This window comes from Eubalaena glacialis, chromosome 5 (genome assembly GCF_028564815.1).
Source record: "Eubalaena glacialis isolate mEubGla1 chromosome 5, mEubGla1.1.hap2.+ XY, whole genome shotgun sequence".
NCBI lineage: Eukaryota > Metazoa > Chordata > Mammalia > Artiodactyla > Balaenidae > Eubalaena > Eubalaena glacialis.
This window is the reverse complement of record NC_083720.1, coordinates 118,452,122-118,472,667: the sequence shown is the minus strand read 5'-3', so window position 1 is coordinate 118,472,667 and position 20,546 is coordinate 118,452,122.

Genomic DNA, 20,546 nt, shown 5'->3' with positions numbered 1-20,546 from the left:
AATTTAGTTGCTACTCCAACTGTACGTGCTGGAGAACGTATAAATTATGTTATGGCTTTTTCCTGGGGAAACCAAGTCATCTTCTGAATCATGACATGACTCTGATGAAATCGGTCCAATAGTGTCAAGCCACAGAGCACTTTCTCTGTTATACATAGTCATGGTTCATTTATTGCAGAGATTCCCAAACACCTTTGGTCGTGACATACTCCAAATCGCCTTATCTGCACAGAAGACTGGAATCAATGGAGAGGATACTCATAGCCGTAGGGCTGGGACAGCAGCTTCCCCAGCCTCCTTCCCATGCGCCTGAGAACGAAGAGCCTTCACATCCTGTACACTTACAGTCCACTTCTAGGCACATCAGTTGATCTATTTAGAGCTACTTTACTGACTCATCTGTGCAGTCCAGATACCTATCACCTACAGTCAATCATCACATTTTGGAGTTGAACAGGACCTAAGAAAACCTTTGGAGTGACCATTCAATTCACAGATAAGACGACCTAGGAAGAAAGCATCAGCGTGATAGAGTGGGGAAGGGAGGGATTTTGGAAGCAGAACTAGGTCTTAATCTTGGGGTTTCTGTTTAGAATGTCTGTGATCTTAGCTATGCTACTAAACCACTTGGAGTCTCATCTGCAAAATAGGAATAATTATATTTACCTTGCTATAATATTTTAAGATTAGAAACAATGCATGTGTGCCATACACCACATACCTAGCATGGTGTGTGGCACATAATTAATTGCTAATTTGCTAAGTGACTTTCCCAGTTTATAGAGCAAGACAGAAAGCCTGAATTAAAATTCTACACCTAGCTCCCAGCTCAGTGCATTGTTAATGCATTGTGATGTCTTGGATATTTCAAAATATTTTGACCTCTTATGTTAAGGATGAATATTTGTGTTCCCCCCACCAAATTCATATTCTGAAAACGTAACCCCCAAAGTGATGGTTTTAGAAGTAGGGCCTTTAGGAGGTAATTAGGTTTAGGTGAAGTCATGAGGGTGGAGCCCCTGTGATGAAATTAGTGTCCTTATAAGAGGAAGAAGAGATCGGAGTTCTCTTCATCATGTGAAGGAGCAGTGAGAAGGCAGCCATCTGCAAACCAGGAAGAAGGCCCTCACCAGACACCAAGTGGGGTGGTACCTTGATCTTGGACTTCTCAGCCTCCAGAACTGTGAAAAAGAGATGTCTGTTGTTTAAGTCACCCAGTCAATGGTGTTTTGTTATACCAGCCTGAGTTGACTAATGCACTTTACTTCTACATACTTGAGTTTCCTGATGTTGTTGTCGCTCACCAATTTAGTGGTTATCAACTCCCACTTTATTGTAGAAACTAAACCCAAGGGAAAAGAGATCATTTGGTAAGAATCCCCAAAGCAACCAATATTTGGAGAGCACTTACAGTTTTCAGAGACTTAGAGCCTCTGAATAACCTTGAGGAATTGCAGCCATCCATGTTTTCACCACCCTTGATATACAGATGAGGCAGCCTCAGTCAAAGAAGCTAAGGATGGCCAAGGCTTACCACCTCTGCATAACAAATAGAGGCTGTCCCCAGTCTTATATTTCCACTGTTCTAAGTGCTTCACTGCTGGATTTTGCAGATGACTCTAGATGAAGATACTGATGGTTCAGACCCCTGACTATACACAGCAGATCAGGATGTAAGTGATTAGAGAAGCAGGAATAAGACACACAATGATGGTGAAGGCAGTTATGATGGAGGCATGACAGAAGCAGGCACAGGAGGAAACTGTAGGGCAGGGAGCTAAGAAATGCATGAGCTGAAGTCTTCTCCAGATGTTTTCAAGCCATCCAGGTTAATTGTAATTTGCTAAAAAGAATTCTGTGATCTGAGGCCTCTGCAAAGTGGCAAGCTGCCACCTAACAGTATCACAGCATGCCTTAGGCACAGACTAAGTTTTTCTAGTGTTTTGATAAGATGAAAGAGTATTTTACCAAGTATTACTTAGCTCTTCATTAAACTAAAAAGTTGAAGTGATGGATCAAAAAAAAGTTGAAATGATCAAGTTCAACAAATATTTGTGATAATCTGAATTGATATAGGCCAAAATCATTGGGAGAACTGATTTATCATGTAAAGCTGCTACGTTTATTTACCTTGTTTCGAAGACAGAGGAGGTATAAAAATTTAAGGGATTAAGATTAATATCAAAAACGATTACAGAAACGAATCCACATATATTTAGCTTTGTGGGGCCTAAGAAAACATAGGCTGAATTTACTGAAATAGATGTGCTGTTAAAAATAGAGGACTGATCCAGTGAAATCTGCCTTCAACTCCTTCTCCCTTTGGCAAATCACTTGTTCTTTTCAGATGAATTTTTCTCATTTATGAAAGATTGCACTAGCCTTTGGCTTAGCATTTCATTTTAAACTTACTTAATAGAATGATCTAGGTACTAAATGGTAAAAATAATTTCAATTTATTGGACATGTTATATATATATCAGATATTCTGCTGGACTCTACCTGTGCGCATGTGTATTATCTGTAATCTACACTACAGCCAGGCAAAGTGAGTAGTATAAGTCTCATTTCATATGAGGGGGAACTCAGGCTCAGTTCATTTGATGATTGGCTTAGATTAGAATCCAGCCTTGTGTGCTTGTAAATCCTATGCTCCTTCTTCACCATATACATTCTGATATAAAGGGGTGTACAGATGTTTGATGTTCCAGCCAGTTTAAATATACAGTATGACTCACTCATTTATTCTACAAATATTGATTGAAATTTTATTATGTTCCAGGTACTGTGATAAAAGCTGAGTCTACACTGAAGAACACAACCAACAAGTGACCCCTACCCTCTTGGGGTTTTACCATTCTGTAGAGGAGTTTGGTGCTAACTATTCTAGTAAGGGGAAAAACACAAATGATTGTTCGTGATAGGTGCTATTTCAAGTCTCTACATGCTTACTTTAAGAAAAGAAAAAAATTATAATTATGAAAAATAAGACTATAATGCAGCCCTTTTGATTCTTGCATTTTGTCTCTAGAGGTTGCAAAGAAATTTCTCATGGAGATATTCTTTCAACCCCTTCTTCAAAAGATAGAGAATATGTCATTCCACCCCAGGGAAACATATACACTGACATCTCCTTCTGAATACCCACCATAGGTAGTCTCCCTAACTCTGCTCCCTGAGACAGGGTCTTTGACTACATCTAGAAAGAAAAATAATTGAGAATGTTTCCATTTTTGCAAAGAAGTCACTTAAAAAATACTAATAGCATGAGAGGCACTGGTACACAATTTCCAGGAATTGATTTTTTTTTTTGCTTAACATTTTTAACATTGTTATTAGTTAGCAGAGAATTAAACAGCTCTGAGTATTTATTTACTTTGGGAAATGTGAACTAATTAAAGGTAACATCTATGTATCTAATTAATAATTAAAATTTATGGTCCCCCCAATATGTTTTCTTTTATTTCAAAATACAATTTAGCAGACTCTACTATTCATTGTCCTAGGTACAGACTAATGTGATTTGTGGTCTCTAATCTATCTTGATCTCAATCTGTCTGTCAACCTCTCTGCCCTATTCATGCTGAATTTGGCCAAATCTTGAACCTAATAGTTACTGCAGTTTCTCCCCATTCATTACTAACCCCAACCTGGCTTTGATGCACCTGTTTCTATTTTAAATGAATCTCAAAGTGGAAGATAATCATGTCCAATTTCCACTCATCCTGAGAGTAAAAATCTTTCAGTCAAGTGGAGAACTTCACTGTGGAATTTTCAGTTTCCTTTAAATGGGGCTTAGTCTAAGTAGACTTGCCCAGATGTGCCTGAAAAAGAGTGTCAAAAGGAAAAGATCAAAATAAAGGCGCTAATGAAGCCAAGAAGAGTTGCCTATTGTTCTTGACTCTTAGATCTTTTCTTTAAAATGAAATGCTTGCCTGACAAGGATTCAAGTGCTTGCCTTTCTTGACAAAGGCTAACTCAATGTGTTGACATAGGAAGCCTCACATTCAGACTGTGCTAAAGGGAAAGGTCATTTAAATAAAACTTTCAATAGCCCAAGTTCCTGACTTGTAGGTTGGAGGTTATTATGCCAACTTTCTCCAAGCATGAGAAGTGACTTCGAGTGTAGAGACCATTGTCGTTACATTAAAGTAGGGGACTCACGCTGTGTGTGTTTCCAGGATGGAGAGTTAGCTCCTCCTTCCTTTCTTCCCATGTAGGCAGAGAAGAGGGTCCTCCTCCCAAACCTCCCTGACTTCAAGGGAAATGTCATATTCCTGTCTCCTCCTAGTGTCAGGACAGGGGTGGAATTAGAGAATTTAGGCAGACAAGGTCTCTCCTTTCTAGAAAAAAAAATAGGCAATATATAGAAATATGTATATATACATAACATATATAGAAACTTCTCTAGATTTCTATATGTGGATTGCTATAGAAATCTTATCTACACGTCTATATATAGAAACGTATAAGAAACATATAGAGAAACTTATCCAAAAACATGTATATATTTTGAAATTTTGGAAAAATATGGCAGCAATCCAATTTTCATTGTAGAAGAAAGAACGCTTAACTCTGAGTTAGAAAACCTGGATATCTCCTAGTCAGGGGACCTTGAGAAGCACATGAAATCTCTAAATCCAGATTAGTTTCCTCATTGGTACACTAACGGCTGTCCTACTTACCAGATTATTGTGAGCATGAAATAAAGTAATATATGTGAAAGTGATTGAAAGACTGTGATGCCATATGCAATGGTCAGGTATTAAGTATGACACTTGCTTTTACTTGCCTGCACTGGTCACCATCTTGGCTTATGTGCCTTAAGGCCATGTGAGGAGCTCTATAAAATTTATATTGGAAACCAAAGGAAAATGTGATTTGATCTATAAAAATATTTGTTTTGTCTATAACATTTGGAGCTAAAGAGCAAGAAAAAAAAGAATGTTTGCAAATGAAGTAGAAAAAAAATAGGTTAGCATGATGCCCTAGTCAAGGGAGTAATTACATATTTCAAGGTGAAAAGTGCAAGTTGCAGGAGATGACTATTCACTGGTGCCAGGACAGCTGTGAGCTTAATCTCAGCAGCCCAGCCAACTGGTACCAGCTCTGCTGTCACTCATCACCTCCTCCTCCCTCTGCTGTTCTATGAAAGGCATGGAGATTCTTGGCATGTACCTGCAGCAAACTGGAGTTTGGATCTTCTCTTATCAATATATCGGCAAACTGAAATTATCTCAATTAAATTGAACACTGAAGCAGAGTAATTGATCTGAACAGATATGGGTTCACTCCCTAAACATCAGGATCAGTACAAATTTTCATGCCTGTGTTAGCACACACCACACTCGATTCACTAGTAAACATACAAGTGTATCCTGGAATAACCATCATACTTTCAGTGTGTTCGGCTTTGCTCTTAACCATTCGCCTTAGCTTGCTTTTTTTCCTTTTTTGGCCAAAGACACCCACATGTGTTTGCTGGCACGTCTATGTTTCTATAATCAGTCTGCACAAGTGTGCACAGCCTGCAGGCTACACTCATCCCTGATGTTTCCCAGTTTCACCCAGACACCATGTACAAAGGCAGGTTCCATGCACTTTTTCAAGGCTCAGTTCAGAATGGCCATGCCCCACTGGCCCTCTTAGGTTCTCCTTTCTCCTCTGCAAACATGGATGCTGGTTGGTGCTATGTTTCCATGCTGATGTGTTTGCTAAAATTCTGGAGGTTGTGTTTTCTCAACCATGGTTTCTGGGTTTTATACTATGTGTATGTTTAGGGCTTGGAGTAGAGAAGAATTACTGGTATTTTTATAGTTCTGAACTACTTCCTTCAAAATCCAATTGCCTATTAATACTACTCAGGCACTATGTATCCTAGCTTGTTGCATTCTCTGTTCTAAATATTTTGATATCTCTTGTTTGAAAGGAGGAAGTTAAAACACTTCTGCAATAGGTAAGTGTACAGAGACCATGAGAACAAATTTGTGACATTTTCTTGCCAAATGAGTATCAAGATGTGGCATATTAAAAGTTTAATTGAGATTGAATGGAGTCATTTTAAAATTAGCAGAACAGCAGTAAGTTATAAAATTATGGTAGCATTTTGGCACATGTTCTGGTATTCATATATTCACAAGTCTACCTTTCACTTGCTGAAATGGCAAATGGTGACTATATCTATGATATATTAATCATTTTTATGTTTCCTGGAACCATAAATTCAGGTTCAAGTATGCTTGGTTAAGTCTTACATCTTGGGGAGAAATAATTTATATTTTCAAAAATTCCCAGGTCAGAAATTTTACAAAACATTTACAAAATGAATCTCTCTCTATTTCATCTGTGATTAAAACACAGTGGAAATTTTCAGAAAGGTTACATTCTACCTTAATGTTCATGGGTAGAATTTCTGGAATGCTGGTGCATTCCTTAAGAAGTATTTTTTACAAACACATTTAACATGTATACGTTTAGAAGAATTTTGCTTAGTGGCAGTATCTGATATTAAGAGAAAAAATATTCATAGCTGTGAAAAAAATCTACCTTGGTACAATATTTGCATTCTTGAAAGTTTGCATATTTCCAAGAAATGCAATATTTTCGTATTGACTTAATAGTAATTTCAGAAATACGTTTTCATACAGACTTATCTTTCAAACAACATATCAGTCACTGTTTGGAATGTGATAAACCTCTCTTCTTCATTGCACATTTCCCTTCCAAAAGTCTGCAGTGAATATGAAGTGCTTTTGTTCTGAGAAAACGTATTTAATTGTATAAATCTGATAAAATTTCAAGAAGTCACTAGCACAAGATTAGCTACTTAAATCAGTGCAACCTCATACAATGAATTAATATCCAGCCATTAAAACTCATAATATCGATGACATGAGAAAATACAAATAATATATGATAAAGGCCTATTGCAAAATTATAAAAAATAAATTTTGAAAGAAAACAATGTGTGTACACATGGATAGAGAAAAATGCACAGTGAAATATTAACTGTGGTTGTCTTTGAGTGGTAGGTATGTGGATGCTTTTGTTCTTTTTGAAACTTTTCCACATTTTCCAAATTTCTCTGAGAATTGTATATCATTTCATAAGCAGGAAATACATATACTTTAAAATTACTGTGTAGTGCTTCTGTAGATCTTTTAAAATTCTATGTTTAACGGGCATGACACGGAGAGTACATGAGATCTTTGTATAGGGATCAGAGCAAGCAAATGGACAGAAATGTAAAACCAGACATTGCATTTGGTGAATGGCAGGTAGATCTACTGAGCTGAAGAGATAGACAGGGCCAGAGCATAGAAGAGCTCTAAACCAAACTAAGAAATTTAGACTCTCTACAGGGTGACCATGAACACTGGTTTACCTGAGAGCCCCATTGTAGTGCTACTGTAGCAGCATAATTATTAATAACATCCCCTTTTATTATCAAAATTGTCTGAGTTTAGATGATAAATTATGTGGTCATCTTATGTAACTACTGGGAAGGCTTATATACCACTGAAGGCTTATTACTGGGAAACTGACACAATCGGATTTACATTTTGGAAAAGATTCTTGGCTGCACTGTGAAAATGAATTTGGCTGGGGCGGCGTGCAGGAGTGTGGGCGGGGAGATCAACAAGGATACAACTGCAAAGGTAATGCGAACTAAGTCGTAAGGTTAAGGTGGAGGGGACAGGAGAGAAAATTCATATGGAACAGCAGGTTTAGACATTCATATAAGAGATATTTTAAGTAGAGGTTTTTTTTTTTTTTTTTAAATGTCATTTGTAGGAAGTTCTAGAGCAGCACTGTCCAATAGAACTTTCTGCATTGATAAAAATGTTCTATATTTGTGCTGTCCACTATGGTACCCACTAGCCTCATGTGGGTAGCGACAACTTGAAATTGAGTTTTAAATAATATTAAATTTTAACTAATTTAAATTTGAATTTGAATAGCTCCGCATCTCAGGGCTTCTATCCTGGACAAAGTACCTCTAGATTTTTTTCTCTAAACTATGAGAGAAAGATCTGGCCTGGAGTTGTAGCTTTGTTAGAGATCAGTTAGGTACAGGTCTTGTCAATGCATTTGGCCAGCAGAGCTTGTATATTGAGAAAAGAAAAGGGTACCATCTTTAAGAGACTGGCAGTGAAGATGAGCCTGCAAAGGGTCTGGGGAGACTCAGGAGAGGGCGTTGATTTGGTAGTCAAAGAAATTGAGAGTGCCAAGAAGGGAATGATTAACCATAATCAGAGATCTTATGCTATAGGACATTCAAGTAAAATGGAGACATTTTGAAAGGATTGAAGTTAGGAGATTCTAGATGTAGGGAGACATTTGGAGGTTAACTGAAGAGTCTAAGTCTCATAGAATTGACTGGCATCTGAATTAGGATAATGCTGTTGAAACTCCACCCTCAAAGATAGTACATAGGGAGAGAGTTCAGAAATAAAAGCAGTGGGATTTGACACCTAATTCAATGAGCTGGGAGTCAAGGGGGTGGGATTCAGAACTGGCCAAGAGGAGATATTGTTAGTAAAAAGGCAAAGTTATGCTTTCCTCTGAGACAGAAGCTGTAGTTTCTGTAAAAGTTGAAACATGAAAACTCAGCCCCATTCCACCCCCTACCCCTGTGTCCCAATTCTTAAGGAACTGTACAGCAGATTTCTTGATGCAGCTACTTTCATAAGAATTGATGGCTTGGGCCAGTCAGGAAGGAAACCTGTTTCATGAGTGCAGGGAACTGCTTTTGCTTTTTTTTTTTTTTCCTTCTTTGATAATATCAGACAAGAACCTGGAGGTTTGTTTACTGTTTCAGTAGGGCAACTGCAGCAAAGGCCCATAGATGAAAGAAAGGTGGAATCCAAGAAAGGCAGACAGAATCAAAACATCCTCTCCCCATCCCATCCCTAAATAAAAAAGAATAATTATTGAAGAAAAACTCAAAAGTTTACTTTAGGACTGGAAAGGTGCATATAGCTCTGTGTTCATCTGTAAATTGCTTTTAGGGGGGCAACATGATGTGTTGGAGTAAACAATTGAACAGGTTGTCCAACCAGTAGACTTGGGTTCTAATGCTTAATTAACTCTATGACCACAGCATGTACACCATTTAACTCTTCTGGGTAACAGTTACTCATTAAACTAGATTAGTGTTCAAGTTTATGTTTTTCAGCTTCAAAATTCTATCAGTGTAAAGAAAAATCAGTGTAAAAAATTATATCTAATGTGCTAAAATAAATCTGGATGCTTGAAACTGTGTTAAATTTTGTTTACCTGTGTCACAAAATTTCATGCACTGCTTCAATGGATACACTTTAGATAACTTTAATGGTTGTGTTCGCTCTCCATATAGAAATCAGTGTTAAAATAGACAGTACAGGGGCTTCCCTGGTGGCTCAGTGGTTGAGAATCTGCCTGCCAATGCAGGGGACACGGGTTCGAGCCCTGATCTGGGAAGATCCCACATGCTGTGGAGCAACTGGGCCCGTGAGCCACAATTACTGAGCCTGCGAGTCTGGAGCTTGTGCTCCGCAACGAGAGGCCGCGATAGTGAGAGGCCTGCGCACCGCGATGAAGAGTGGCCCCCGCTTGCCACAACTAGAGAAAGCCCTCGCACAGAAACGAAGACCCAACACAGCCATAAATAAAAATAAATAAATAAATAAATAAATAAATAAATAGACAGTACATAGGTAAAGTGAGTTTTGCAAAGTTAACAAAATATAAAATACATAAGGAGTTATTTTCAAATTAGAAAAAAACAAATAATCTAGGCTGAGAACCTATATGACAAGTTTCAGTTTAAAGAAACTGCTGAAGGCTTCTTAATGGTGCCTGGAGGGACAGACAGTGGTGGGTTAAAGAACGCAATACTTTTCATGTTTGGTTTCAATATTTTTTAAAAGAAATGAAGAAAGGAATGAAGAAAGAAGGAAAGAAGAAAAGAAAAAAAGGAAGGAAGGAAGGGAAATGAAGGAAGGAAGGGAGGAAGAAAGTAAGAAAGGAAGGAAGGGAGAGATAGAGAAAGAAAGAAAGAGAGAAAGAAAGAAAGAAAGGAGAAAATGAAATTGGTTGTTTATTGTTGCAAGAAAAGTTTATGTGGTAGAACATAACTAGAATTTCAGTCCTTAATCTTCCAGTAACTGTGTGGCCGTGGGCAAGTAATTACATCTCTGGGCCCCCATTTCCTTGTCAGTAAAATGAGGGGTTGGGGCCAGAACCTTTTAAAAGTTCCTTCCAACTCTATACTGTTACAACATTGACACTGTAACTCACGTGGCCCAGGACTGTTGATTTGTGCAGTTCAGAAAAGAGCAAAGTGTAGTATTAGGAAAAAAGTCATCTATTTATTTATTTCCTTTTCATGCATATATTCAGTTGCAGGAAACTGTTTTTAGCTGACTGAGGTGGGGAAGAAAGCAGTCTTAGCAGTTAATAATCCCTATTATTCCAGCTAAGATGGGGAGTAGCTAGAATCATTAAATCTGCCCAGGGGAGGAGTCCTGAGGACTCACTTCTATTCTCTCTGCCACCCCTCCCCAACATCATCAATCCTAGGAAGATGTGCTCATCTCTACTGAAAAAAAGATAAGGAAAAGCCTCCATCAGAGAGAAGGAATGGGGGGAGAGCTCAAAAATATCTTGAGACACTGGACCTGTTGACATTCATGTATTTTCTGCAATTACTAAGTGTTTAACAAAGATTTATTATAATTAGCCTCTTTGCACTCATGTAGTTTGGTTATGCTTTTGAAGCACTGAGGTTACTCTGCAATAACATGAAAAATATCTTAAAATTATCTTTCTTTTTGGAGCAGGGTTGATCAAGAACTTCACTGTCAGAACCTTTAGGCTTATTGAAGTGCTATCTGCGATTCTGAAATTAGGACTGTCCGACATTTTTGAGATGTCCAGAAATCATTTAAGTTTGGACTGCCCTTAAAGACAGAGTGAGGGTCCTGACTTCACTCTGCTTCATTTCCCAGGGTGCACATTACTTCTTTGTTTCATGTAAACACAGCTAAAATGATAGAGTGTGATGACTCCGCTTACAATTGTTGTATTTTTTTTCTTTTATTATAGAGATTGGTAAAACCCTTTAAGTGATACAAGGGGCCAGAAGAAAAGCAGTGCTTTCTTTTAATATTAAATCTTGTGAGACCTTAAATATCAGGTTTCAGGAAAAAGGGGTTGTTGTTTGTGTTGTAATGTTCTTGACTTTGGGTGTTAGACCCGGTTCACTCGTAACTGCTCTTTATCCTTCTTGCATCTTGATTGGTGAGGTTATAGTATAGAACTTTCCCTTTATTGGCACAGAAACATTTCAACATCTCTGACTACTTGGCACCATGGCTATTCAGTATGGGCATTTCTGTGAAATCAGTGAAACAATCCATTATCCACATTTTCTGACTACTTAATTCCTTACTGACATTTATTCCTTTACTAAAATGACTTCCGTAAATGTCACTCGAAAACGAATGATCGTACTCAGTCCTCATCCTCCAGGACCACTGTTTCAGTTGGGCTTGGCTGACCGGCTCTTCCCTCTTGAAATGTTCCTTCTTTGATATGTCCAACATCATTACTCTGGTTCTTCCTAATTAATTTTTGTTGTCAGTTTCTTTCCACTTTCCTTCCTCTTCAAACTTGGCAACTTTCTCTTGCCCTATTTTTCTGGAATGTGAGCTCTTTCGTATGGCTTCACCTACCATTTCTAGTCTGATAACTCAAAGTTGAAATCTCTTGCTCTGATTTGTTCTCAGAGTTTCACTCTTGAGTCTCCAGTTGCTGCTTCTATATTTAGTGCTAAATGAAGTTAACTGTGTTTCCAATGAGTTAACTGCATTGAAAAGTTACTAGTAGCTTTTAGCTGTGGAGGCAGAAATTCACTGTGGAGCAGCTCTTTGCTTTCTTAAGTTATACAAATATAAGCCTAATATTTAATCTTATGGTGGTTCTGAATGATAGCAAAGTTATCTACATCAGAGTTGTCAGGTGCTCTATTCAAGAAGATAAAAATATTCTCTGGTATCAATATGGATACAACAGATAAGATTTCATGACAAGAAATTTGCAAATTCAGAATAAATAAGTACCTTTAAAACCACAACTTCTTAAAACGGATGCAAGAAAACAAAGCCTGAATAGTCCCATTTTAAAAAATGGAATCCCTCTATTAAAATCGTCTCAGAAAGAAATATCCAGGCCCAGCCAATGCTCTGGATATTTAAGGAGGAAATATTACCAATGGCCAATTACCAGGCCATTACAAAAAAAGGATCAAGAAGAGGTTGATGTCTTTCGTGAACATACAAGAAAAAATCCCAAACACAGTATTAGCGAAGAGAATTCCACACTATGTTGAAAGGATAATATTTCACCAGGTTTGCAGATTTGGCCCGTGAGAGGGTCAAATTCTACCTTCAGTATGCTCATTTCTTGCCTGAGGGCTTTTCTGGAGCTGCAGAAGACCCTCTGTCTCCATGCATGGAGGTCATAGATACCAGAGAATTAACACTTTCCAGGAACGGTCTTCAACAAATGATTGATTGGTGGGGAAGGTTAGTTTATAAATATTCCAATTCTCTCATCCCTCAGGTGGGATAACTCTAAGACATGTGCCCACACCATTTCCTAGAGTTTCTCAGTCGGCGTGAGCTCTAGTCACTGACCACAGCCACAGGCTTCATAACCCAGCCTCTGTTGGCTTTCTTTCCTTCCCTGTCTCATTTCTCCACTCTCCTTTCAGAATTTTCTTCAACTCTCTAATTATACTTGCAACGAAATCCTTGTCTCAGACCTGCTTCTGGGGGAACCCAAGCTAAGACAATAACCAAGTTAGACTATTTCAAGAATGAAAAGTAGTTTTAACATTCAAAAATCAGTTCGTTTAATCCATTATTTTACAGAATGAAGGAGAAAAAATATCATAGCATTAACTCAATAGATACAGTAAAAGTCTTTTCTAAAAACTAATACTTGTTTATGGCAAATTTTTTTTTTTAACAAACTAGGACTAGAAAGGAATTCCTCAGGCTGACAAATAGTATGTACAAAATCTTATAGGAAATATAATACTGAGTCATGAAATATTGAAATTTATTTCCTTAAGATAGGAGACAAAGATATTTGCTAACACTACTTCTATTCAACATTGCACTAGAGGTCCTAGACAGTGAAATAAGGCAAAAAATAAAAATAAAAATCATAAGGCTTGAAAATAAAGAAACAACTGTCATTATTCACAGACAAAATAACTGTTGCTATAGAAAATCCAGAAGAATGTGTACATAAATTACTGGAATTAATGAGTGAAGCTTCCAAAATCATTAACTCTAAATCGAGTTAATGTAAAAATAAATTTCATTTCTATATACTAGCAACAAATAATTTCTAGCAACAAATAATTTAAAAATAAAATTAAAAAACACAATACCATGGACAATGGCATCAAAAGCCACAAATACTTGGAAATAAATCTAACCAGTCACAAAGAAAGAAAACTACAGGCCAATATCACTGATGAACATAGATGCAAAAATCCTCAACAAAATACTAGCAAACAGAATCCAGCAGCACATTAAAAGGATCATACAGCACGATCAAGTGGGGTTTATCCCAGGAATGCAAGGATTCTTCAGTATATGCAAATCAATCAATGTGATAAACCATATTAAGAAATTGAAGGAGAAAAACCATATGATCATCTCAATAAATGCAGAAAAAGCTTTTGACAAAATTCAACACCCATTTATGACAAAAACCCTCCAGAAAGTAGGCATAGAGGGAACTTACCTCAACATAATAAAGGACATATATGACAAACCCACAGCAAGCATCATACTCAATGGTGAAAACTGAAACCAATTCCTCTAAGATCAGGAACAAGACAAGGTTGTCCACTCTTACCACTATTATTCAACATAGTTTTGGAAGTTTCAGTCACAGCAATCAGAGAAGAAAAAGAAATAAAAGGAATCCAAATCGGAAAAGAAGAAGTAAAGCTGTCATTGTTTGCAGATGACATGATGCTATACATAGAGAATCCTAAAGATGCTACCAGAAAACTACTAATCCATGAATTTGGTAAAGTAGCAGGATACAAAATTAATGCACAGAAATATCTTGCATTCGGATACACTAATGATGAAAAATCTGAAAGGGAAATTAAGAAAACACTCCCATTTACCATTGCAACAAAAAGAATAAAATATCTAGGAATAAACCTACCTAAGGAGACAAAAGACCTGTATGCAGAAAATTATAAGACACTGATGAAAGAAATTAAAGATGATACAAATAGATGGAGAGATATACCATGTTCTTGGATTGGAAGAATCAACATTGTGAAAATGGCTCTACTACCCAAAGCAATCTACAGATTCAATGCAATCCCTATAAAACTACCAATGGCATTTTTCACAGAACTAGAACAAAAAATTTCACAATTTGTATGGAAACACAAAAGTCCCCGAATAGCCAAAGCAATCTTGAGAAGGAAAAAAGGAGCTGGAGGAATCAGGCACCTGGACTTCAGACCATACTACAAAGCTACAGTAATCCAGACAGTATGGTACTGGCACAAAAACAGAAATATAGATCAATGGAACAGGATAGAAAGCCCAGAGATAAACCCCTGCACATATGGTCACCTTATTTTTGATAAAGGAGGCAAGAATATACAATGGACAAAAGACAGCCTCTTCAATAAGTGGTGCTGGGAAAACTGGACTGCTACATGTAAAAGAATGAAATTAGAACACTCCCTAACACCATACACAAAAATAAACTCAAAATGGATTAAAGACCTAAATGTAAGGCCAGATACCATCAAACTCTTAGAGGAAAACATAGGCAGAACACTCTGTGACATAAATCACAGCAAGATCCTTTTTGACCCACCTCCTAGAGAAATGGAAATAAAAACAAAAATAAACAAATGGGACCTAATGAAACTTAAAAGCTTTTGCACAGCAAAGGAAAACGTAAACAAGATGAAAAGGCAGCCATCAGAATGGGAGAAAATATTTGCAAGTGAAGAAACTGACAAAGGATTAATCTCCAAAATTTACAAGCAGCTCATGCAGCTCAATATCAAAAAACAAACAACCCAATCCAAAAATGGGCAGAAGACCTAAATAGACATTTCTCCAAAGAAGATCTACAGATTGCCAACAAGCACATGAAAAGATGCTCAACATCACTAATCATTAGAGAAATACAAATGAAAACTACAATGAGGTATCACCTCACACCGGTCAGAATGGCCATCATCAAAAAGTCTACAAACAATAAATGCTTGAGAGGATGTGGAGAAAAGGGAACCCTCTTGCACTCTTGTTGGGAATGTAAATTGATACAGCCACTATGGAGAACAATATGGGGGTTCCTTAAAAAACTAAAAATAGAACTACCATACAACCCAGAAATCCCACTACTGGGCATATACCCTGAGAAAACCATAATTCAAAAAGAGTCATGTACAATGTTCATTGCAGCTCTATTTACAATAGCCAGGACGTGGAAGCCACCTAAGTATTCATCGACAGATGAATGGATAAAGAAGATGTGGCACATATATACAATGGGATATTACTCAGCCATAAAAAGAAATGAAAGTGAGTTATTTGTAGCGATGTGGATGGAGCTAGAGACTGTCATACAGAGTGAAGTAAGTCAGAAAGAGAAAAACAAATACCGTATGCTAATACATATATATGGAATCTAAAAAATAATGGTTCTGAGGAACCTAGGGGCAGGACAGGAATAAAGATGCAGACATAGAGAATGGACTTGAGGACATGGGGAAGGGGAAGGGGAAGGGGAAGGGGAAGCTGGGTTGAAGTGAGAGAGTGGCATGGACATATATACACTACCAAATGTAAAATAGATAGCTAGTGGGAAGCAGCCGCACAGCACAGGGTGATTAGCTCGGTGCTTTGTGTCCACCTAGAGGTGTGGGATAGGGAGGATGGGAGGGAGATGCAAGAAGGAAGAGATATGGGGATATATGTATATGTATAGCTGATTCACTTTGTTATAAAGCAGAAATTAACACACTATTGTAAAGCAATTATACTGCAATAAAGTTGTTAAAAAAAAATCAAACCAAAGATGAGGAAAATCTCCACATGAAACTATATATAAGACATTACTGAGATAAGTTAAAGAACTAAATAAATGGAGAGATTTTCCATGTTTATTAATCGGAAGACTCAATATTGTAAAGATGTCAATCCTTTCCAAATTGGTCTGTAGATATAATGCAAGTGCAATGCAATCCCAATCAAAAAGTAAAAAAACCAAAAAGCTTTTTTTTTGTCCTGAACAATGTGACAAGTTGATTTTCTATTTGTGTGGAAATGTAAATGGTCAAGGATAACCAGGATAGTCTGAAAAGAAGTATGTAGGACTTACGTGATCTGGTATCAAGATTTACTACAAAGCTACAGTAATCAAAATAGGTATTGATGCAACGATAGATTAAAAGGTAAGGAACAGAATAAAATATCCAAAGCTTACCACAAATATAAGGTAATCTGATTTATATTCAAGGTGCTCCTTGTGGACGCCGGGGGAGGGAAAGCAGAGCAGAGATTGGGAAGAAAACTGTTTTCACAAGTTGTCCAAGACTGATGGATAGCCAAATGGAAAAAAAGTAAATATTTATCCTTACCTACTTACTATTGATGGAGGAAAAGAAAGCATGAATAGTTCTATTCAAGGAATGCAATCTAACCTAAGACCCCCCCAGAAAGAAATACCCAGGCCCAGTGAATGCTCCAGATATTTAAGGAAGAAATATTACCTATAGCCAATTTCTGCCACTACAAAATAAAGAATCAACAGGCTAAACTCACTTATGAACAAAAGGTAAAAATCCTAAACTCCATATTAGACATGAGAACGCCACAATACGTCAACCATAGAAAGCATAATACCACACACCCCAAAATCCCAAATAGTTTGTAAACCTAAATGAGAAAGGTAACCTGATAAAGCTCCTAGAATATAACATAGAGAATATTTTAATGACTAAGATGTTCTTTTTTTAAAAAAAAAAAATTATATATTTGGCTATGTCCAGTCTTAGTTTTAGCACATGGGATCTTAGTTGCGGCACACGGGCTTCTCTCTAGTTGTTGCACACGGGCTCAGTAGTTGCAGCGAGCAGCTCTCTAGTTGTGGTGCACGGGCTCTAGAGTGCGTGGGCTTAGTTGCTCCATGGCATGTGGGATCTTAGTTCCCCCACCAGGAATTGAACTTGCATCCCCTGCATTGGAAGGCGGATTCTTATCCACTGAACCACCAGGAAAGTCCCCTAGATATTCTTAAGTAGGTAAAGCTTCCCCCACCCCACCGCCCCCAGCTTTATTGAGATATAATCCGCATTATAACGTTGTGTAAATTTAAGGTGTTGAACTGACACCTATGTATTGCAATATGATTACCACAGTGGCATTAGCTAAAGCCTCCATCACTTCACGTAATTACCATTTCTTTTTTGTGGTAACAATATTCAAGATTTACTCTTTTAGCAACTTTCAAGTATATAATACAGTTTAATTAAGTATAATCACCACACTGTTCATTACATTCCCCGAAGTTATTCATCTTGTAATTGGAGGTTTGTACCCTCTGACCTCCGTTCCATTTCCCCCAACCCCCAGTTCCTGGTAACCACCACTCTACTCTCTGTCTGTATGAGCTTCCGTTTGTGGATAGCTGTCTAATTGTTTTTCTTTGTAAGGGGACAGAAGGTGGTGTCTTCTGTGTTGCCATTTTGGTTGACAAAGTTTTCTTAAATAGGACCTAAAAAGCTTTAACCATAAAAGAACAGCTTGATAAATTAAACTGTATTAAAACAAAGACTTTTATTTACTAAAAGATATCCTTGCGAGAGGGAAAACTTATTGTTAAATTATAGACTTTAACATAAAAATCATGAAGAATGCTATAGAAAACATTCATGTTCCCATGACCCAGCTTAAGAATAAACCTTTATTGGATATATTACATATATATCCTCCGTGTCTCCCATTTACCATTCTCCAATCTAATTACTCTCGCTCCTTTCCCATCCCCCGGAGTCAACCACTCTTCTGAATGTTGTGTTCATCTTTTCCTTGCAGGTCTGTATAGTTTTAGAAGACACGGATGTCCAAATAACACGTATTATTAATACTTTATTAGTTAGGGTCCCAGCAGGAAAGTGATGGCACACTCCGTTGGGTAAATGGAAGAGAGTTTATAAAGAGACTTTGCAGAGGTGTGATTGAGTGTGGGAAGCCTGAAAGGAGAAGTTCTACTCTGGTACTAGTGGCTTTGGAGTTCTATTACCATCCCTATGTTTCAAGAGCTAAGAAAATATACTCAAAGAAAAAACTGTGCTGAGAATAAGGCTGCCTGGCAGGAGCCTAGCCCTTTGGCAAGGCAGGCTGCCGACCAGGAGAACTTGCAGGGAGGGAGCCAAGAGAATGGACTCCTCTGATCTCACATTTCTGCTTCGTGATGCTCCTCACTGGCAGAACCCAGCTGGAATCTATAATGCAGGGGGCCCAAGGATGCAGAAGACATACAGAGGGAAGTCAGCCTCCCAGGGCACAAAGAAGTGCAGAGGAAGGGGAGTGCAGATGGGTGCAGGTGAGCTGCACTCCCCCGCCAAATAGTCAACATTCATGCTGTTATGCATATCATACCCTTGTGCTAAACTTATCATGCTTCCTGTATGTCCTTGAGCCACTTGCTTTCCTTTCTAGTTTTCTAGACCTTGTTATGAACTTAGTGTTTTTCAAAAATATTTATTTATCTTCTTTTTCAGGTTCTTTTCCATTATAGGTCACTACAAGATATTGAACATAGTTCCCTGTGCTATACAGTAAGACCTTGTTGTTTATTTTATATGCAGTAGTGTGATATCTGTTAATCCCAAATTCCTAATTTATCCTCCCCCCAACCTTTCTGCTTTGGTAAGCATAAGTTTGTTTTCTATGACTGTGAGTCTGTTTCTGTTTTGTAAATAAGTTCATTTGTATAACTTTTTTTAGATTCCACATATAAGTGATATCATATGACATTTGTCTTTTCTCTGTCTGACTTACTTCACTTAGTATGGTAATCTCTAGGTCCATACATGTTGCTGCAAATGGCATTATTTCATTCTTTTTTATGGCTGAGTAATATCCCATTGTGTATACATACCACATCTTCTTTATCCATTCATCTGTTCATGGACATTTAGGTTGCTTCAATGTCTTGGCTACTGTTATTTCCTTTTGAAAACAAATATTGATTCAAGAGGCACATTCTGCTCTCCACGGTCTAGTCTCTGTTAAAGTTTGTAGTTGCAAACAACAGAACCCACTTGCACTATTTTAAACATAATAAGAAATTTATAAAAGAATAAATTTTATGTCATAGATTTTCTGTGATGGCCAGAGAGTCAAGCTTGGTGGCCTTTCACTCAGGAACAATCTCCAAATTGCAGTGTTGCCCAACTTCACTCAGTACAGGCTCTGAAGTTTGTAGGGGACACTAGAACTAGGACCACTGTCACTGCAGCCAATGAAGGCTGTCTCTTCCTGCCCTGCCAGCATCAATTTAACACTACAGTCTTTCATTCACTCCATCTTCTTCCACCTTTGTCTTGTGTGAGGTGAATTGGCGAGGCCCAGGTCCTGAGCCCATACCTTACCTTCGAGGGAAGCTGGGAGAACAATTTCTAGCTTCTACTTTGGGGAGGGGAAAACTCTTCAACATATGAAGTGTGCTCAAAAGTTCCTGGACAGCTATGGAAATATGAAAAATGTCCATCCACCCCCTACCAGCCATCCCTTTCACGCTAATTCCTGTCTCAGTACTTTGTATTGTTGTATATAACCAAAGGGCATCAGGTCCCAGGTGCAACTGTATAAATATGGTCCCTCTTCTGAGAGGCCTTGCTCTGCATGAAGCACCTGGACTACTCAGTACCTTTTTGTCTCTGAGTTACTTTAGTTCTAATTAGTGGTACCATTCAATGAGCCATTGATTTTGCCCTTTAAATGATATTTATGATTTTGCTAAAATAGTCTGAAATGCCATTTTGTTGTTGGCCATGTATTTTATTATTTGGTCTTCTCTCTCCATTAAAGTTTTAGGGATCCTTGGGGAGGATGATAATCTTTTTCTTTTCATGGGAACTAGCATATTGCTAGGAACATAGGAAGTGCAAAGTAAACACTTGCTTTTTGATTGTTTTATGGTTTGAGCTTTGAGGGATAGAGATCATAGTCAAGTAGTTTTTAACATGTTCATGTGCATTCTGCTGTCCAGATCAGGATACAAAGCAGTGTACACAATCCCAATTCCTAGTTCCCCAGTAGTATACATATTATTCATTAATACATTTTTGAGTTTTCTTCCTCTCCTACTCCAACTTTGCCTTAGATCGTATAGAGGGTAGAAATGGGAAATACTGTGGTATTTATAAAAGTCCAGAAGGGAAATGAAATTTGGATAATACAGTGTTTATTTTTGAGCACAAATTTGGGAATATA